Source organism: Melanostigma gelatinosum (assembly GCF_949748355.1).
Source record: "Melanostigma gelatinosum genome assembly, chromosome: 4".
Classification (NCBI taxonomy): Eukaryota; Metazoa; Chordata; class Actinopteri; order Perciformes; family Zoarcidae; genus Melanostigma; species Melanostigma gelatinosum.
In genome coordinates, this window is record NC_136637.1 from 5,128,876 (window position 1) to 5,147,567 (window position 18,692).

Genomic DNA, 18,692 nt, shown 5'->3' on the forward strand with positions numbered 1-18,692 from the left:
TCATTCATTTTGCGAGAGGGCTAGAGCGGTTGTTCTGTTGTAGGTTTGGTTGGATTTGGTGGTTTTGGTTGGAGGGAGCCTGATGAGAGAAGAGGAGCTGGTCAACGGGGACAAACATCCACTTTCATCAGAGGCCGACAGAAGTCAGACTCAAAGAGAGACGCACTTCTCATTCCTAAACAGAACCCGGTCTCTGCAGGACGCAACACACACACACGCACACACACACACACACACTGCATCACTGCGTCTCCAACTCAAGTGACATTGCTGGTTTCATCTGTCTGTTAAAGTGATGCTTTTTGTCAGGAGCGGAAATAAGTGGAGATGTAAATGACCATCTTGAGTGTCTCCTCTTATCTAACAATTCTCATCAGTCTCATCACATTTTAGAAGATTCTTCTGCCCTTTTTTATGAACTGAGAGGACGTCAAGTTTATTTTCCGACATTCTGTATCCAAAATCTTTTTGCTGGATGTTCATCATTCCGTCCATGCTGCCAACGTGGAGAGGAAAGCCAATAAACCTACAAAACCACAAAGACCCTGTTACCCAAGCATGGAGGACTTCATGTAAATCTTATGCTGCGTTCACACCGGTCGCGTTGATTTTTTGACGAGCGTCGAGATTACATACAAAGTCTATGCACAGACGCGATGAGACTGGCGCGCCGCGATTTTGCGATGGCGCGGCGTGTTGGACGCGTTATTGCAGTGCGGTGGACGCGTTGGACGCCGCAAAATCGCCAACGCGCGAGTTGAAACTTTTCAACTTCGGCGACATAATCGCGTGACGCTGTGGCGCGATAGCCTATCAGCATTGAGTTGCTCCCCCTGTCATCACTGACTTCCTGCCGTTGTTGAATCAGGAAATAAATCCTGTAGCTCACCCAGAGCTCTACGATACCTCATATCAATAGAGACCGGACCAAACTATGTGTATGCATGTGTGTGTGTGTGTAAACCATACGGTACAAACAATGAATAGATGCTGCCGTATTTACGTCTACGTGACGTTATTGAGTGCTGGTGGAGCTGCTACGATGTTAGCATAGCCTAGCACCGATCCATCAGAGCTCCATTGAGAAGACTGTGGAGGAAAAACTCCTTCCGAGGTGCGTGTGGCAGGCCAGCACACGTGGTCTGATAGCTCTTCAGAAACACGGCGCTAAAAACGTTACCGAAACTGGTTTACCGTCAGAAAGGATTTTAATCCTGCTGTTACAATTACAGTTATGCAATGGTGTACATTAATCTTTGAAATATTAAACAATTAACCCCCCTTTGGAAAAAACTCTCCCAGTCCCAGGAGAACACGTCTTCCCCAGGACATCTAACTAACAGGAGAGAAAAAAACTCTTGGCTATATCCCTCCCTTATATTCATTCGCGACTCCTCCCCTTTCATCTATCTCAATTTTTATTGGCTGCCTACGCTGTCTCCTCATTAAACGCCTGTCTACACATCTCGCTCTCTCCTGAGCAGCTAACACATTCAATGATTGTCAGTTATTGTTTAATCCCATCTATAATAATCCTTCAAAATGAAAGTTAAACTTCGGCAACTTGGCAGAAGTTTCATGCTTCTGCATGTTTATGTTTATGTTTATCTTAATTATGCATTCCCAAACCCCTTATGATTATGACTAATTATGAACCTTAATTATGAATTATTAAACACTATTATATCTACTAATCACCCCTGTTTTGCTCAAATTTCTTACAATTCCCCCCTAACCCACAGTTCACTGTGAGTTAGTTACTCGAATGTAGTAAGTTACTCAAATGTTGTTAGTTACACAAATATCGTTAGTTACTCAAATGTAGTCAGTTACTCAAATGTTGTTAGTTACACAAATATCGTTAGTTACTCAAATGTCCCTGGAGACCTCCCCCCTACTCAATCCAGGAAGAGGCTCCCTATCTATCTAAACAGAGGCAAACAATTCATGCATACAGATATCATTTCAAGTATTTCTGTTCAGTCCGTTTCAAAATTGAGTCCGTAAAAAGAAGACAAAAAAGGAAAATTTTAATCCGTAAAAAAGGGAAAGATAGAATCCGTAAAAAAGGAAAAGAAAAGATTGACTGCGTTGAAAATCACTGCCTTCCATGTCTTGGGGCTGGCAGGATCAGGATACAGCCTGTAGGCTAGAGAACACATACTGAGAAGCCTTGACTGTTCTTTTACACCTGTCAAAATTACATTTCTTAATCTTTACACCCTAAAATCCCATTATAACCCATTAAACAAAAATAAAATCTCAAATTACTCATCCAGAACAATCAGTCTATTTCCCTAATTTCCAATATCTCACCGGATGTGTTAGAAGTCCATCTGGGCCTTTATCAGGTCCTTCAGGATCTCCGAGAGGATGGTCAGGAACCGCTTGTGAAGTTCCGCTATGGCACCGCTGGTGGCCTCATCTAGACTGTGGCCATCAGAAGCTCCAATTCTCCCTCATCCTCGACACATAACTGGTTGCCCTGGACTGGTGTCTGGCTCATCGTTGAAGCAATAAACCCCTGTAGAAGTCCACGGATGCAAGGGAACCCACATCCACAGACGACTAGGAGGCCTACGATGACAACACACAGAGTAATTACGATTGACAAAAATGTATGTTTCCACTTGCCAAACATACTCTCCAACCAGTCGGTGAATGGATCAGTGGCACCAGAGTTCTCCGCTAGCTCTTGGCTGAGTGCTGTCAGTCCCTCCAGAGCCCTGGTCACCGATCCATCAGGAGCTGTGTTATTTGGAATGAAAGTACAGCAAGCAGTCCCGAACATCTGACAAACGCCACCTTTCTCTGCTAATATCATATCTAATGCCATTCTGTTCTGCAAGGTCATTAAACTAGTCTTCGCCAGCTGTGCATGCAGTCCTGATATGGCATCTCTGGTGAAGTTTACAAAACGCTGTTGGTTATAGTAAATGTAGTTGATCCAATCGACATTTTTATTAATCGTTACCCACCAGAAAAATGCAGATTCAAAACCGGCAGCTATCTGATTTCTGGCTTTGAATTCATCCGGCACCCCCCTTGGCACTCCTATGCCATCTATGTATACTTGGTCATCGAAGGCTCCCTTCGGCCTACCAGCATCTCTTTTGGATCTTCTGTTAGCATGTGGGTGTGGAGAGATGAGTTCTCTATATGTTACATCATTGACAGGCAAGATATAGAATGGTAATATAAGTTGCACCAACGCACAGCTGCCTGTCCAATCTTTAGGCAGGATTGGATATATGGTTCCTCCTCCACACCACCACCATAAATCAGCTCTGGGTGCTGTCTGTCTTAACACACTGTTATATAGATAGTCGCTAGCATTGTGACTGTTGCTACAATTTGCTTCAATAATACTGCCTACATTGGGCCCCATAGCTGTATCTGAGACTATACAATCAAATGGACCCTCTGAAACCTTGAACAGAGGTGGGGTATTATATTCTACAGGTGGGTAATCCCAGTGCAGCCCCTGACAAGTGTGATGGAGGGGCAAAGTGTCATCAGTAAACAGAGTTAAAATACAACTAAATTCAGGGCTTAGGGGTCTAAATCTTGAAGGAACTGGTGTTGCTAGGGGTCTAGGCCCTGAACACACAATACAATCTGTACTTCTCTGACTTGAAGCCGTATATTGTACCCACCGGAGCCATAAATTCCCATCTGCCATCGCAGTTTCCACCCCCGGTACCTCATTCTCTGCATCAGTCGTATGTCGAACCTGGTCATCCATGATCTTTTTGGCAGGCTTAACAATGATCCTAATAAGCCCTTGTGGAGCAGGACTATCAGTAGTTGCCTTTCCCTGTACTACGTAAAGTCCTCCGTCAGTCAATTTTGGGTCTGTTAAGGTAAGTCTTAAAGGATTACATCTACCCACCCCTTTTCTACACATGTGATAAGAAGCTGGGGCATTTAACATCTTTAGTCGGTCTTTAAGACCTGGGTTGGGGTCTTTTCCTAAACTCTCGCCACCTGTGTTCATCGTTGCCCATCCCCAATCTTCACAATCACAGTTATGATACGATAACAGCTTACCATACTTATTTGTGGCGGGCCCACACTCGTCAGTTATGATGCACAAGGTCTTGGACATCCACCCGTAGGTGTGTTCATACCTGGGACAGGAAACTACTTCACAGAAGTCGAACTGGACCGTTGATGTTGTACCTTCTTTGAACGTAAGAGTGAGAGTTACATTTTCATAGGTGAGTGTCGTCAGAGAAGTCTCTCTACGTGGTCTGAGATCGGTTTGATTAGTTACTGAAGCTAAATTTCGAATCCTGATGTAGTCATGCATGTGTTCTGGCTCCTGTCTGTGGTTAATTCCCCACACTAAGAGGGAAACTGCTGAAATCAGGACGAAAGTAATTACAGACTTCCATAACCTACTGAAGCTAGAGTCTCCCAATGGAAGGCCTCGCTTAAACTGTGGGGGAAACGTCATTGTCAGTACTGTCTAAACCCTCTTTTGAGGTGTCTTTAACTTCAAATTTTGCCTGTCTGATGTTCAATCCTGTCTCTGCGAGTGTCTCACTCGTTACCTTCGCTGCTGCACAGTGTGTGAGGTGGTGCCAAGTAGCTCCAGTTTTACCTTTCACCTTTACTGCATGTGAGGTTGCCAATACTACCTCCCATGGACCGGTCCACCTTGGTTCACTCCACTTGCGCTTGTGGACTTTTATCCACACCAGACTGCCTGGTGACACGACAGGAGGCGGCTTCCTTTCGTCAGCTGCTGCTTCTGCGTTTGTCACCTGAGAAAACAAAACTCGGCTCATGTTAGTTAGCGCTCTTGTGTATTCCTCAATTTCTAAAGTTAGCAAGTCTAGGCTAGGTCCATGGCTACTGGTCCGTGGTGGGCCAGACATAGGCCTCCCTGTGAGTAGCTCATGTGGTGTTAAGTGTGTGCTATTGTGTTCTGTATTTCTCATGGACATTAGTGCCAAAGGCAAGGCGTCTGGCCATTTGATAGATGTGGTGTGACAGATTTTAGCAATTTTCCTTTTTAAAGTTTGATTAGCTCTCTCCACTATTCCCTGAGATACTGGATGATAAACTGATCCAAACCTATGTTGGATTCCTAGACACTTTTCTACTGCTGCTAAGTGTACATTAGCAAAATGAGAGCCATTGTCTGAATGTATAACTCTCGGGAGACCATATCTCGGAACAAGTTCATTCCTGAGCCACTTTACCACTGTTGCACCATCTTCATTTCGGCAGGGTATTGCTTCAACCCATCGGGAAAACCGATCTATCATTACCAACATGTATCGCAACCCTCTCACTCTGTTGTCTGCTCCCATGTCTGTATAATCAATACAAATTTCCTGGAAAGGAGCTCGTGGTACAGGATAGCTCCCCATTGGGCACTTATACACTGGTTTGTTATTATACCCATTACAAGTTGCACAGTTTGTTACAAAGTTTTCTACCATCTCTTTAGAATATGGATGCCACCAATGTTTCTCCAACGCTGCACATGTTCGCTTTTTCGACTCGTGAGATGGACCATGTGCTTCAATCATTAGTAAGTGTACCAGCTCGGCAGGAGCAACCATTCGTCCATCATGGGACCTCCACAATCCTTCCCTGTAGGATGCTCCATGAGCTAACCACTGTGAATGCTCATATGCACCAGCTTTTTTCTGCAACAAAACAAGGTCACCTTCATCGGGGGCTTGCTGTGGCTCGTTTACACTTATTACCAACATTTGTGTTTCATTACCAATGTACCCTCCAGCTCTCTTAGCTGCAAGGTCAGCTGCGTTGTTACCCCTTGCTTCTTGATCGTCCTCCCTCGAGTGACCCCTGCACTTTATCACAGAAATTTGTGCTGGCAGCATTACAGCATCCAACAGATTCTTCAGCGCCTCATGGTGTTTGACTGGGGCTCCTGAACTCGTCAAAAACCCTCTTCTCAGCCATTGCGGTCCATCCAAGTGTACTGCACCATGAGCGTATGCAGAATCCGTGTAGATGTTTACTCTTCTGTCCTTGGCCAAAGTAAGGGCTCGAGTTAGCCCTATCACTTCTGCCAGTTGAGCTGAAGCAGGTTGAGGAATAATTGCTGCTTCTGCCTCCACCAATGTCCCATCAGGTAGTTGCTCCACTACAGCGTATGAAGCCACATTACCTGTTGGTCCTCTGTAACAACAGCCGTCACAAAAGAGTGTCATCTCTGCATCTGGATCTTTTTCTCCTTCCAAGTCTGATCTTAACTTGGTCTCCTTTCCAGCCATTTCTGCACAGTCGTGGGTGCCTTCATCATTTGGCAATCCAGTTGCCATATTTACTCCCTGTGAGGTGAAGGATAAGTGGGGCTGTGTCAATGTGTCTGATACCCTAGCTCCTCTTGTAGCTGTTAGAGTAAAGGCTTGAGTCTCTAGATAGGCGACTACACCATGCTGTGTGTGTATTTTCAATGGGTGGCACATAACTATATATGCTGTCTTTTGGACAGCCCTGACTATTGCTGCCAAATGTCTGGTGCAACCTACCTGTCCTAGCTCTATGGGGTCTAGTTTAGAACTATGGTAAGTCAAAACTGCTCTTCCCTCTCTCCTCATCTGATATAAGACTGCGTTTACTACCCCCTGCTTTTCCCCTATATCTAAATGGAAGTCAGATCCATAATCTGGGACTGCTAATGCGGCTGCCTGAGTCAGACACTGCTTGGTCTTGATGAATGCTTCCTCTCCTTCAATTGTCCAGATCAATTCTGCCTTCAGGTTTCGGTTACCCACTTTAGTCAGCATGTCACGCAGAGGCTGAGTGAGGTTGACATAGTCTGGCACATAGCTTCGGCTGTAACCAGTCAATCCCAGAAATCCAAGCATTTCTTGGACAATTTTGGGTTTGGGGTAGGTCAATGCCGCTGATTTCTGTTCAGGTGAAATCTTTTTCTTGTTTCCTGAGAGTACTCTTCCCAGGAATGTCACCTGTCTTCTCCCAATTTGAGTCTTCTGTTTTTTGATCTTGTAGCCGCGCTCTGCTACTCTCCTCATCACAGCTCCAGTTGCTGCCAGGCAACTTTCTGCGGATGGAGCTGCCAACAGTAGATCGTCAACATACTGTATTAGGGTCACTCCGTCTGGCAGTTTCAAATTCTTCAAATCGTCTTTCAATGCTGCATTGAATATGCCGGGGCTGTCTTTGAACCCTTGAGGCATTCGGTTGTAAGTATATCTGTGTCCCTGAAATGTGAATGCAAACATCTCTTGACTGGCAGGATCAAGTGGCAGACAAAAGAATGCGTTTGCCAGATCCAGTACTGTGAAATACTGGTGTTGTGGGCTTATGTTCTGTAGTGCCACATATGGGTTGGGCACTGCAATTCCTTTCGTCTTTGTGGCTTGATTTACTTCTCTTAAATCATGTACCATCCTCCAACCTTTTCCTCCAGCTTTGGGAACTGGCAATATGGGCGTGTTCCAATGAGATTCTGCTGATCTCAACACTCCTGCTTCAAGCAGGCCATGAATGGTGGCTGTTATCCCTTCCACAGCATCTTTGCTAAGACGATATTGTGGTTTCCACACTGATGGCTGTCCAGATTTCTTTTCTATGGTTACCAAATGGTGTGGAGTGCAGCCGACATCATAGTCGCCTTTTGCCCACAGATGTTCTGGCATTTCATTCAACAAGTCTTCTGCTGCGGGGTGGTCAGTCAACTCACGGCCGTGATGCCTTTCCAATTCCTGCCTCTCCGATACTCCATTCTCCCTGCTGCAATGTGCTATTTTCCAGATTGTCTTATCTGGACTGTGATGAAGTAGCGGTGAGGCAGTGGAACACCAGTCTGTTATTTCCTGGGCTCTCTTCATCATCGGTCCTAGTGAGCGGGCCTCCTGCCCTGCTGCTATGGCTAACGTGACATGGGGTTCACTCTCATGGTGCAGTTCATACCATTGTGCTTGAGTTTCAGTGAGTTCACAGTGTGCTGCAACTCCTTCTGCACCCACAAAGATGTCTGTGATCCTGATCATCTCTTGCACTCCTTCTCGTTCTTCCTCCCATGCGTCAGCATATTCTTCGTCAGGTGTCCTCAAGTAATTATAGGTGCAATGGAATGGGTCAATAGGGGAACCATATGCTCCCTGGCTGTTGATCCATGGCTTCCAGTCTTGGTATGTTTTGTTGACACACGGCTGTTCTCTCTCTCCTGCCACCAGCCTGGTCCAAAACACTTCAGTCTTTTCTTCTGCTTGTTCAGAATTTGTCATGAAGAGAATTCTTCCCCCATGTGTCTGCCATGGAGTCAGTGGTTGACCTTTGAACGTAATTCTAAGTCCGTCTGCTGAACATTGTATTTCAGCTCCAACCTTTGTCATCAAATCTCTTCCCATTAAGTTGACAGGGCATTTGGGTGAGTACAGGAATTGATGAAGCAAACATTGTCTTCCTAGTGTGGTTTCCAATGGTGTTGTGAATCTCTGCACCTCTGTTTTTCCCGAATATCCAACCGTTCTCATCGTTTTATCCGAGAGTGGGGGTGTTTTCCCATTTAGGTTTCGTAAGCATGAGGCTGCGGCACCAGAGTCAACCATCATCTCTGTGTCAACTCCGGCAACGCTACAGGTCACCATTGGTTCTGTCTGAGCCCTGTAAACCACCCATGCTTCTGGATCTTCTGGGCCTCCTCAGTACTCACTCTGTTGGTGAGCCTCCTCCCATTGTCCTTGTGACCTCATGGGCATCTGTTGGCGGTGAGGTCCCATGATGGGAGGTGCAGGTGGTCCTGGCGGACCTGGTCTTGGGTACTGCTGCCGCTGGGGTGAGAATGGAGCCTGTCGTGGTGACGCACTGATCTGCATTCCTCCTCCCATTTGCCTTGGGCAGTCTCGGGCCCAATGGCCCCATCTCCCACAGGTGTAGCATTCACCAAACCTGTCAGGGTTTTCTCTGTTTCCTGGTTGGCTATATCCGCCTGCTTGGTAAGCTCTGCCTCTTCCATATTCTCTGCCTCTGTCGGATGCACGTGCACGTCCTCTGCCTCTATAGGCCGGAGGCTGGTAGTACTCCACCATGGGGGCTGGCTCTGCTGGAGTTGGTGGCTGCTGGGCTTCTGCTGCTATCATCTGTTTCTTGGCCTGACGTTTTCTATTGAGTTCTCTGTCAGCCTCTGCTAGTTGAAGTTTCAACAGTCGCTGCGTCATTTTCTTTATGTCATCTTCTCCACTTGTCTCCTCCGCTAGATGCCTTTGGGTGTAGTGAGTAAGGTGTTCTCTCCACATGGCATCAGTCATGTTACTCAATCCCACTACTCCACGCAGCGCTGTTCGTACTGTTGGGGGCAGGCCCTGCTGTACAGTGTGCCGCCATACAACAGTGGTGGCCTCATCGCTGTCATGTCTCCCTCCTGTGGCCATAAACCACTCTACTTCAGCTCTTTTCAGATACTGATGTGTCTCTTCCTCTGATTTTATCTTCAGTCCAGAAAGAGAGTTCATATTGGGTTTTGTGGCCCAGATGCCCCTCATTGCTGACCAGAAAACTCCTCGGAAGTTGTCAAATGAGGTTTCATCCCCCCTATTGGTCGTTCCTGTACTTACTTCCAAAATATTCAGTTGGGCTGTTCCTTCTGTTCGGATTATCATGGCACGGATGTCTCCCAATGCCAATTTATCAGCTGCTGTGAGTTTTTCAAAGACACGGATCCACGGATTGGCTCCACCGGCCAGCGGTGGCAACGCCTTTTCCAGTGCGTCCATGTCTCGATGTCCCCATGGCACAAACTCAGCTTGTCCGTTGGATTTTACCAGCAGGGGGTACTGTTGGGTATGGGCTAATGGTGTCATCTCACCTCTTACAGGATAGATATGATCTCCATAGCGCTCTGGTTGTCTCCTGTTCCTACTGGATCGTCTGGCAGGTGAGCGACCTCCATCTTCTCCTTCTACTCTCTTTCTTCTGTCCTCATCAGTGTCTTCATCGCCACTGGTGATTGCTGTCCGTCTGTTCTCAGGGGTGAGGAACAAGTAACCTTTTGCTTTATACTCACCCATCCTCAGATTCCCTTCTTTTTCCTCTCCACTTTTTTCCTGTCTTTCTTTCTTGCCTGATGTCAATTCTTGATGGTTTCTAAACCACTCTTGTTCCCAGATAAGTTGTTTGTCCCCCCTTTCATGACGTTGTTCCAGGGGCAACATCTCTGGAGCTTGGATATCACCGAAGGGCCCTGAGGTCTCTCCTTCAACTCTGCCCCCCATTGCCCCTTGCTGGTCATGGCAACTCTCTGGAGTACTTACCGTCACTCCTGTACTGTCAGTCTGTGAGCTGATGTCTTCAAGCTCGTTCCCAGACCTGCTTCCCTCTTCACTCTCCTCTTCCATATCCAATGTTCCCCCTTTGACTCTGTAGACAGGTGCTTGGATTGAGGGATAGATTGTTCTCTTCACTTTCACATATGGCGGGGGAGGTGAGGAAAGCTCAGTCTGTCCATGTGCTTCTGTCAGCACTGACGGGTATACTGGTGTGTTGCCAGGGGTGTCAGGTCTGGGAGTGGTGGTGGATTTGAAGCCAGTCTCCTTCAGGACCTCAGGTAGTCCTACTGCATCTGGAAGGGTGTTCGGGTCGACCGCCTTCCAGTACGTGAGCAGACGCTTGGTATCTGCACACCTCTTTTCTTCCATATTGCGGGCCCTGCTCCTACCTAATTTGTTCAGGCGACTGGCTCCCACATGATCTGCAACAGCGTTGTTCCTAGCCTTCGCAGCTTCTCTCCACACTTTGCATCTGTGTTCAGCCGTGGGTGCCGTCACCGTTGGAAACCACCCGTTCCTCTGCCACTTCTTCAGATATTTTCTCATCCTCTCCCATTCCTTTCCCCTCTCTTTGGGCACCGTTTGGTCCTCCATCCTTTCTCTGGCTCTTCCCAACATTTCCTGAGCAGTTAAGACGGCCATTCTATCTCCTAGGTGAGCTCAACGTTCACTCACCCGTCGTAGCACCGTCCGCGTCAAAGTCGATTCTTCGGAACTGTGTAAATTAGTAAATGTACCAAAATTAGTCAAGACGGGATACGTGAAGAAATTTTGAACCAAAATTGAACCTAGAACTCTTAAACAAATGCAACACCTAAATCAGAATCAAAATCAGATCCTAATTCGAATTCAAAAGGTTTAAAATCAAAATTACGCTTAAATTAAAAAATCAATAATTAATCAAAGAAAATCAATAATTAATCAATAAAAAATCAATTAAGATTAAGATTCCAAATCAAATGCAAAATCGAAATTAAAATGAAATTAAAAGTTAATAATTAATCAATTACTAATAGCAATAAAAAATCAATTAAGATTACGATTCCAAATCAAATTTAAATGGTTTAAAATCGAAATTAAAATTAACTAAAAACTAATCAATTACAAAAAGCAATTAAAAAATTATCAATATCAAAATCCAAATAGTTCAAAATCAGAATTAAAATTAAATAAAAAATGAAGAATTAATCAATTAAAAAAAGCAATTAAAAATTATCAATATCAAAATCCAAATTCAATAACTGTATTCAAAACATTCAAACAGCAAAGCCAATGTAAGTCAAACTACAATTACAATCCACACTGCAATCATTGACACCTCAGCAACACCACACAGCACAATAATAAATCACATTCACTACTGAATCACTATTAAGTTCAAGAATTGAAGGAGCACAACTGAAACCATTAATCTTTGTTAAAATGCTGAATTAAAACCAAAGTCAACAACTAAAGTTATAATGCTTAATTAAAACTAAAGTCAGGATGTAAGCTCAAAGGTCATGGACAATGAATCTCTAAGACTGTTTTGTGTAATTTATCTAGGAAGCCACTGGGTGGCATACAACTATGCTGTGATTGTCTCTCTAAGCCACCAGATGTCAGCCTCTTTTAGTACTAATGTAATGACAGATTCAAAACACTAGGTTTATTATTATTGTTAGTTACTCCTCCTGGCCACTAGTTGGTGGAGTTGCTTTCTGGCGTTTTCTTCTTCTACGTTTTATCTACCTTCCTGTTTACATTCAGCCTTTGCCAGCAAATATACTACGTAAATGCTAACGGAATATGCTAACGGAAATGCTAACAGCAAAAACGGAGCTTCTAATAGAGCATACGCACACACAAGTTTCACCAAAATCCCACACTTTATTTTCACTCATACGCCTTCTGTCTCCTCTCACACTCCAGCAGTTATTTTCTTTACAAGCACTTTTATTTTTCATACACAGTACAATAAACCCGGAGCTACGTCGTAGCCAACGTTAGCTCCTCTTACAGCTACCACGGATCATGCAATGCTATTCATCATTTTAAACGTATTTCCACGCTGCTAAAACACAGACTAGTCACACGTATTTATTGGACTTATTGTCCGGTTTTATTACACCTTAAATCCTCTGGCTTAACAGGCTAATGGCTCCTCCAGACCTGAGTTCATCGTTACGTCTGATCACGAGTTATACACTTCCAGTGTCACCCACTCGCCCAGTCCGCCTAGCACCGCCAAAGCCCATTATGCTACGTCTTCTGAATCATCCACACGACCCCTCTATTTATGCACGGCCAAAACCAGCAAGAGTGACTTCCAGGAACCGCAGCCTCAGAAGCTAACTCCCGCTAGCCTAGCTTCCCTACACAGCGTATGTTTTCAAGACCCGAAAATTCATGCACGAGACCCGCAAAGGGTTGCAAGCCAAAGCCGGAATGTCACAATATTTCAGTCCGCCAAGTTACATACCTGCTTTTGAGCTAGTTATCAGCACAAACCCAACCATGCACCCCAGAGCCAGAGGATCTCAGAGCGGTGCAAAGCTAGTCCGCTTTAGCCGAACAACTACTTGATACCAATGTGATGATTTACTTACAGCGCTGTCTGCCTTTAATTTCTTTATTCTTAGGATCCTCTGTATACACTGGACTTGTCCCTTTAATGCATTATACAAATATACTCTCACTGCAAACTGCAGCTAGGTCAGCTCAAAACGGCCTGCTCCCACACGCGCCTTTTTTTTTCACACCTCTGCCTCACAGAACAAAGGCACGTTAGCAGGGCAAACACCGGTCGGCCACATCTCCACTAAGAGTCCTAAAAACTACCTAGACAGACTTCGTTAGGTGCTGTTCTTACCTTGTATTGGCGCCTTGGAGATGTAGGTGACCGATGCCGTCCCGCATGCGTGTCTCGTCCCGCAAGCTGTTCTCCTGGCTAGCTCGCCAAATTTGTGGAGGAAAAACTCCTTCCGAGGTGCGTGTGGCAGGCCAGCACACGTGGTCTGATAGCTCTTCAGAAACACGGCGCTAAAAACGTTACCGAAACTGGTTTACCGTCAGAAAGGATTTTAATCCTGCTGTTACAATTACAGTTATGCAATGGTGTACATTAATCTTTGAAATATTAAACAATTAACCCCCCTTTGGAAAAAACTCTCCCAGTCCCAGGAGAACACGTCTTCCCCAGGACATCTAACTAACAGGAGAGAAAAAAACTCTTGGCTATATCCCTCCCTTATATTCATTCGCGACTCCTCCCCTTTCATCTATCTCAATTTTTATTGGCTGCCTACGCTGTCTCCTCATTAAACGCCTGTCTACACATCTCGCTCTCTCCTGAGCAGCTAACACATTCAATGATTGTCAGTTATTGTTTAATCCCATCTATAATAATCCTTCAAAATGAAAGTTAAACTTCGGCAACTTGGCAGAAGTTTCATGCTTCTGCATGTTTATGTTTATGTTTATCTTAATTATGCATTCCCAAACCCCTTATGATTATGACTAATTATGAACCTTAATTATGAATTATTAAACACTATTATATCTACTAATCACCCCTGTTTTGCTCAAATTTCTTACAAGACCAGTAACCTACAAATCGGCATCATTACGTAGTTATTTTCGGAGTCCCTTTTTGTCGGTTTATTGCCGTTGAATCACAGCCAAATCAGTTTATTTTGTGTTCCTACAGCTGTAGTAAACAGCGACCGGTGGCTTGCTAGACAGTGAATACAGCTCGATACAATCCACGGAGCTCCTCTGAACAATATTATGAACCAGACATGACGGCGTTTGGCATTCCGATGTTTGAGGGACTTCCACAACACGTACAAAGCAGCAATTGTCCTTATTCCTTTCATGGTTGACAGCGGAAAGAAATGGCGGCCAGGTGAACGGCTTCCAGGACGATAAACCACGCCCCCTCTCCGGCGCTACGAGATTTTGCGGCGTTTGGTGTGAACACGACCGGCGGCGCGTTGGACGCGATTTTGCAGTGCGTCAAAATATCAACGCGACCGGTGTGAACGCAGCATTACACTGCTGGTTTGATTGTTACTGTGGACCATGTTTTTAAATCAATTTTTTCCCGCCCTGCACGGTGGAATTTATTTTCCATTTTAACTTAAAAATTGTCTCTTTCCCAGCGTTTTTAATCTGATATTATTCTCGTTGTGCATAATAGGTCATAATTAACTACACAGTGATCTTAGTGAGACAAAACAAAAACCTTATATGATCTCTCACTCTATGTAACCTTTAAATTAACCTGATATCAGATTCAGACTTGAGTTGTGTTTGAAAAATATGAAGAAAAGTAAACAAATGTTAAAACTGCTGTCCGGACTTCTATGTAGAAGTGCATGTCTCAACTGCAACCTGGCAAGGTTGGACCTGTGACATTTCTGAAACACTTTCAATGATTAAAAAAAAGACTGCAGCGCCACGCGGTTAAAGGTGCAATGTGTCCGATCTCGCCGGAATTTTAGGTTAGTCAATCATTCAGAAAATATATTAACACTAACAAACAGAATGTGAAGAAGACCCTCTGTCAAAGTCGTCTATGTATTGTGTATCTACACTGATTTCGAGCTAACTAACTGAAGGTCCGTCACCCACTCTCCTCCCCGTCGAAGCACAGACTCTGTTCTTGGGTGTGAAACGCTTTAGTGTGGATGTGAGGCCAAACTGGAGAAGAGAAGATTTGTTTCCAGATTCAGCCAGCTGAGTGTGGACATGTCCTCGGAGTGAAGGAGGAGGAGGAGATGAAGGAGGAGGATGTTGGCTGGTGGAGGAGCAGGATGGGGCTGCATGGCGGGGCTCCAGTCCGCTGGCCCGAGCCCAGTTGGTGCTTAATCACAGCGAGCGGCCCTACGCCTTTCACAGCCAGCTGACATCAGGGCTGTGTGTGTTGGGGGGGGGCTTCCCTTCCCCCCTCCATCACCCCCTCACCCGTCCAGCATGTAGGTGTGTAATCTGCAGCCAGAGAGAGTGGTGGTGGTGGGGGTCGGTAGTTTGAGTGTGACCTGCCAGCGCTACGAGTGTATGCAGACGGCGGTGGCGAGGCGAGCCAAGGCCGGAGCCGAGCTGCCAAACGGAGCCGGGTGACCCGTCCGTCCACCGCCTCTCCCCAGACACTCTGCAGCCGCTAACAGCAGCGCCATGCCAGCATGTGTGTGTTTGTGTGTGTGTGTGTGTGCTCAAACAGGATCTTTAAGGTGTGAAAACATCGCATGATGACAGTTTGGCCGGTAAAACACAGCAGCTGCTCGGCGACACATTTACATCCCAGTGATTCTGTGGTTCTGTCTCGTTATTGTTAATTCACCAGCGTGGGTTCATGTTGAAGAGCAAACATTATTTACACCATGTATATATATATATATATATATATATATATATATATATATATATATATATATATATATATATATATATATATATATATATATATATATATATGTATAAATACACATAAATAAATACAGTATATATATATATATATATGTATATATGGGTACAAAAAACAATCCGTTTGCAGGGCTGAAATATTGGACACAAACACCACCAAAACATTTTTCATCAGGTTTTCGGAAAAGCTGAACAATATTAGTTGGACACATAGTTGTGTACTCCTCCATGTAGCACTTGCCTTATTTTAACTACACAAAGCAAGGAATATTTTGTTGGCATTCACGTCAGCGACCAAGAGTCTTTGACAGCACTAAGGCCCCAATAACAGGCGGGGCCGCTTCAAAAACGGCCTTTGGACAAGCGAGTCGCGCCAATCAGCTGATGAGCCTGTGGAGCAACCAGGCGATAAAATGTAAATAACGGGGGAAAACGGATTCAATGTAGACATGGAGCTCTTGCTGTAGAATAAGAAGGAAAAAAATGATATAGTTTATCGTAATTAAAAATCGCACATGTCAATATCCGTTCCTACCACATCTACCGGCATCACAACAGGAAGGCAGTGGTAAAGTAGTGAAATCTGCCTCTTGCTCGATTTGATAGGCTGCCCGGGCCAAGTGTGACATTGACGAGTGGTGGGACTCTGCGCTTCGTGCTGAAAAGTTGAGAATATTAAAATTTTTATGCGTGTCTAAAAAACGCAGAGCTCGCCGCGAGAGAGGCGCATACACCAGTCGCACCGTACAACAGGGAAACCATGGTTTTGCGGGCGACGCTTTTCTTGGGGCGCGTCTCGGTGTGATCGGATGATGACCAATTCAAAGCTAGCCTAATTGATGAAGCGTTTTCGCATTCTGTGTTGATTCTCATGTAGCAGTTAGCTTTTAGCTAGCAAGAAACACGCACAGCGACCATTTTTGTGTTAAGTGCTTGCGCGTTTATCTAGTTGTTTCTTATAACTTCCCCTGGTTCCTTTTACTTTTTTCCTCTTTGTGGTCAATTTTCGACATTTTCAATTTGAACTCGTGCATTTGCCTCTTTTTGCCACTCATACCGTTCCATTGGATTAGTATGCAATCGTGCTGCCTCTAAAAACCAAAGGCAGATAAAATGTTTTTGTCCATTACTGTGAGATATACTCATTTATCTTACGTATCTGCACAGAAAACCTCAGTAACATGTTTGAGTGTTTCACACTGATTAGACTAAAACAGCAGAGAAACTTAGATGGTTGAACCGCTCAAAACTGCGAGACAGACGACCCAAAATCAGAAATTGTCCAACAGCCAAATGTCATTGACCGTTCTGACAATTAATCAGATGTTATGAACCTTTAAGCATATGTCAAACGATTCAACTCAGGGGTTGAATTAGGCTCAATCTGCTCAGTTTAACACATAGACCACAGAGTTTTAACAAAGTTTTTCCACGTTGTAGTAGTTTTACTCAGTGGTGTATTAAGTACTCAAAAGCCATACTTGAGTAAAAGTAAAGATACCTTAATGGAAAACTACTCCAGTAAAAGTAAAAAGTCACCTATTAGAATACTACTTGAGTAAAAGTCTTAAAGTATCTGATATTTATTGTACTTAAGTACAAAAGTAATTTTCTGATGTTAAATGTACATCATAACCTGAACATTAAATGAACATCATAACCTGTTCATTGAAAGTAAAAGTACAAGTAAATGCTGTTAATAAAAAAGCAAAGGGTCAGAATTTTGAGAATTATGAAGTTTATTCTTTTAAGTGCTGTGGCACCATGACCAAGGACATGGAGCTGTGTTGAACATAATTGGGTTGGCTGTGATCCATCCAGGAGCAACAATGTTCAACATAATATATTGTACATAAGTATACTTTTGCATCTACTTGTCATAATTCTCCGAAAAGCAATATGACACTATGAAGATTTTGTAACAGTGCGTTTATAAGTATGCTCATTCCAACTAGAGGATGTAGAGGGCAAATGCATAATATTATGTTCGGCAAAAAATATCCACTTGATGCATCAGGTCAGTGTTTTGAGAAAGGACACCTGCCTTGTAAACTCCTGTGGGCCTGATTTGAACACAATAGACAAAGGTTTTGCTCAAGCTGAATCTGCAATTGGGCGACCGCTACCATCATAACTCCATCTGATCATCCACAAAATTACTCAAATATCAAAACATGATCAATACTAAAGCAGCACCGAAAGGAACAACCCAGTCACTACTTGAAACTGAAAAATGTCCTGTTCATCTTCAAAAGAAGTTAGTTTTCAAAATTGAGAGAATTCAGTCTCGCTCTTCTTGGGCTGAAGACTAGTCCTGTGATGCTAACTAGCCTTTCACAGGCCGCTGAGGCAGGTAGAGGTGTGTTCAGCTTCACAGACAGCTTGCGCACAGCTGCGAAGGATTTCATTAATGCTAATGCTAATGCTAACGCTGCACTCTCTCGGCTCCCGTCAATCCAGTGGTGTGGTGACTAGCTAGAGCTAACATTAGCCAACTAGTGCTGCACAACTGTCAACACTTCCTCAGCTCACTAACTCGCTAGCGATCCACTGGTGTTGGTCTTCGTCACCACCGTCGTTTGTTGCGGGAGTAGCAGGTGCTTCCATTTCTGCTTCCATCATTTAAATCAGTCATCGTAGAGTGGAATTCTACTCAGGTAGTCGCCCGCTAGCTTATAGCATGTAGCATCCTGGGCATCACTGGGAATCAAAGCACCGCGGCTTTGAGAGCACTTGTTTGCAATTGTGCATTAACGTGATTAACCAATGATTTAACTTGCAAGCTAGGACCACTGATTCACCAAACCTGCTTGCTTGCAGTCTGTGTTCCACCACAGTCCCCGACGCTGGTCTCATGATTCATTTTGTTTCTAAAGATAGATTTGATTTTGGAGCGAGTAACGAAGGTTTCAGGGGAAATGTATCGGAGTAAAAGTATCAGTTTTCTTTGCAAAATGTAGTGAAGTAAAAGCAAAAGTCAACAGAAATATAAATAGTAAAGTAAAG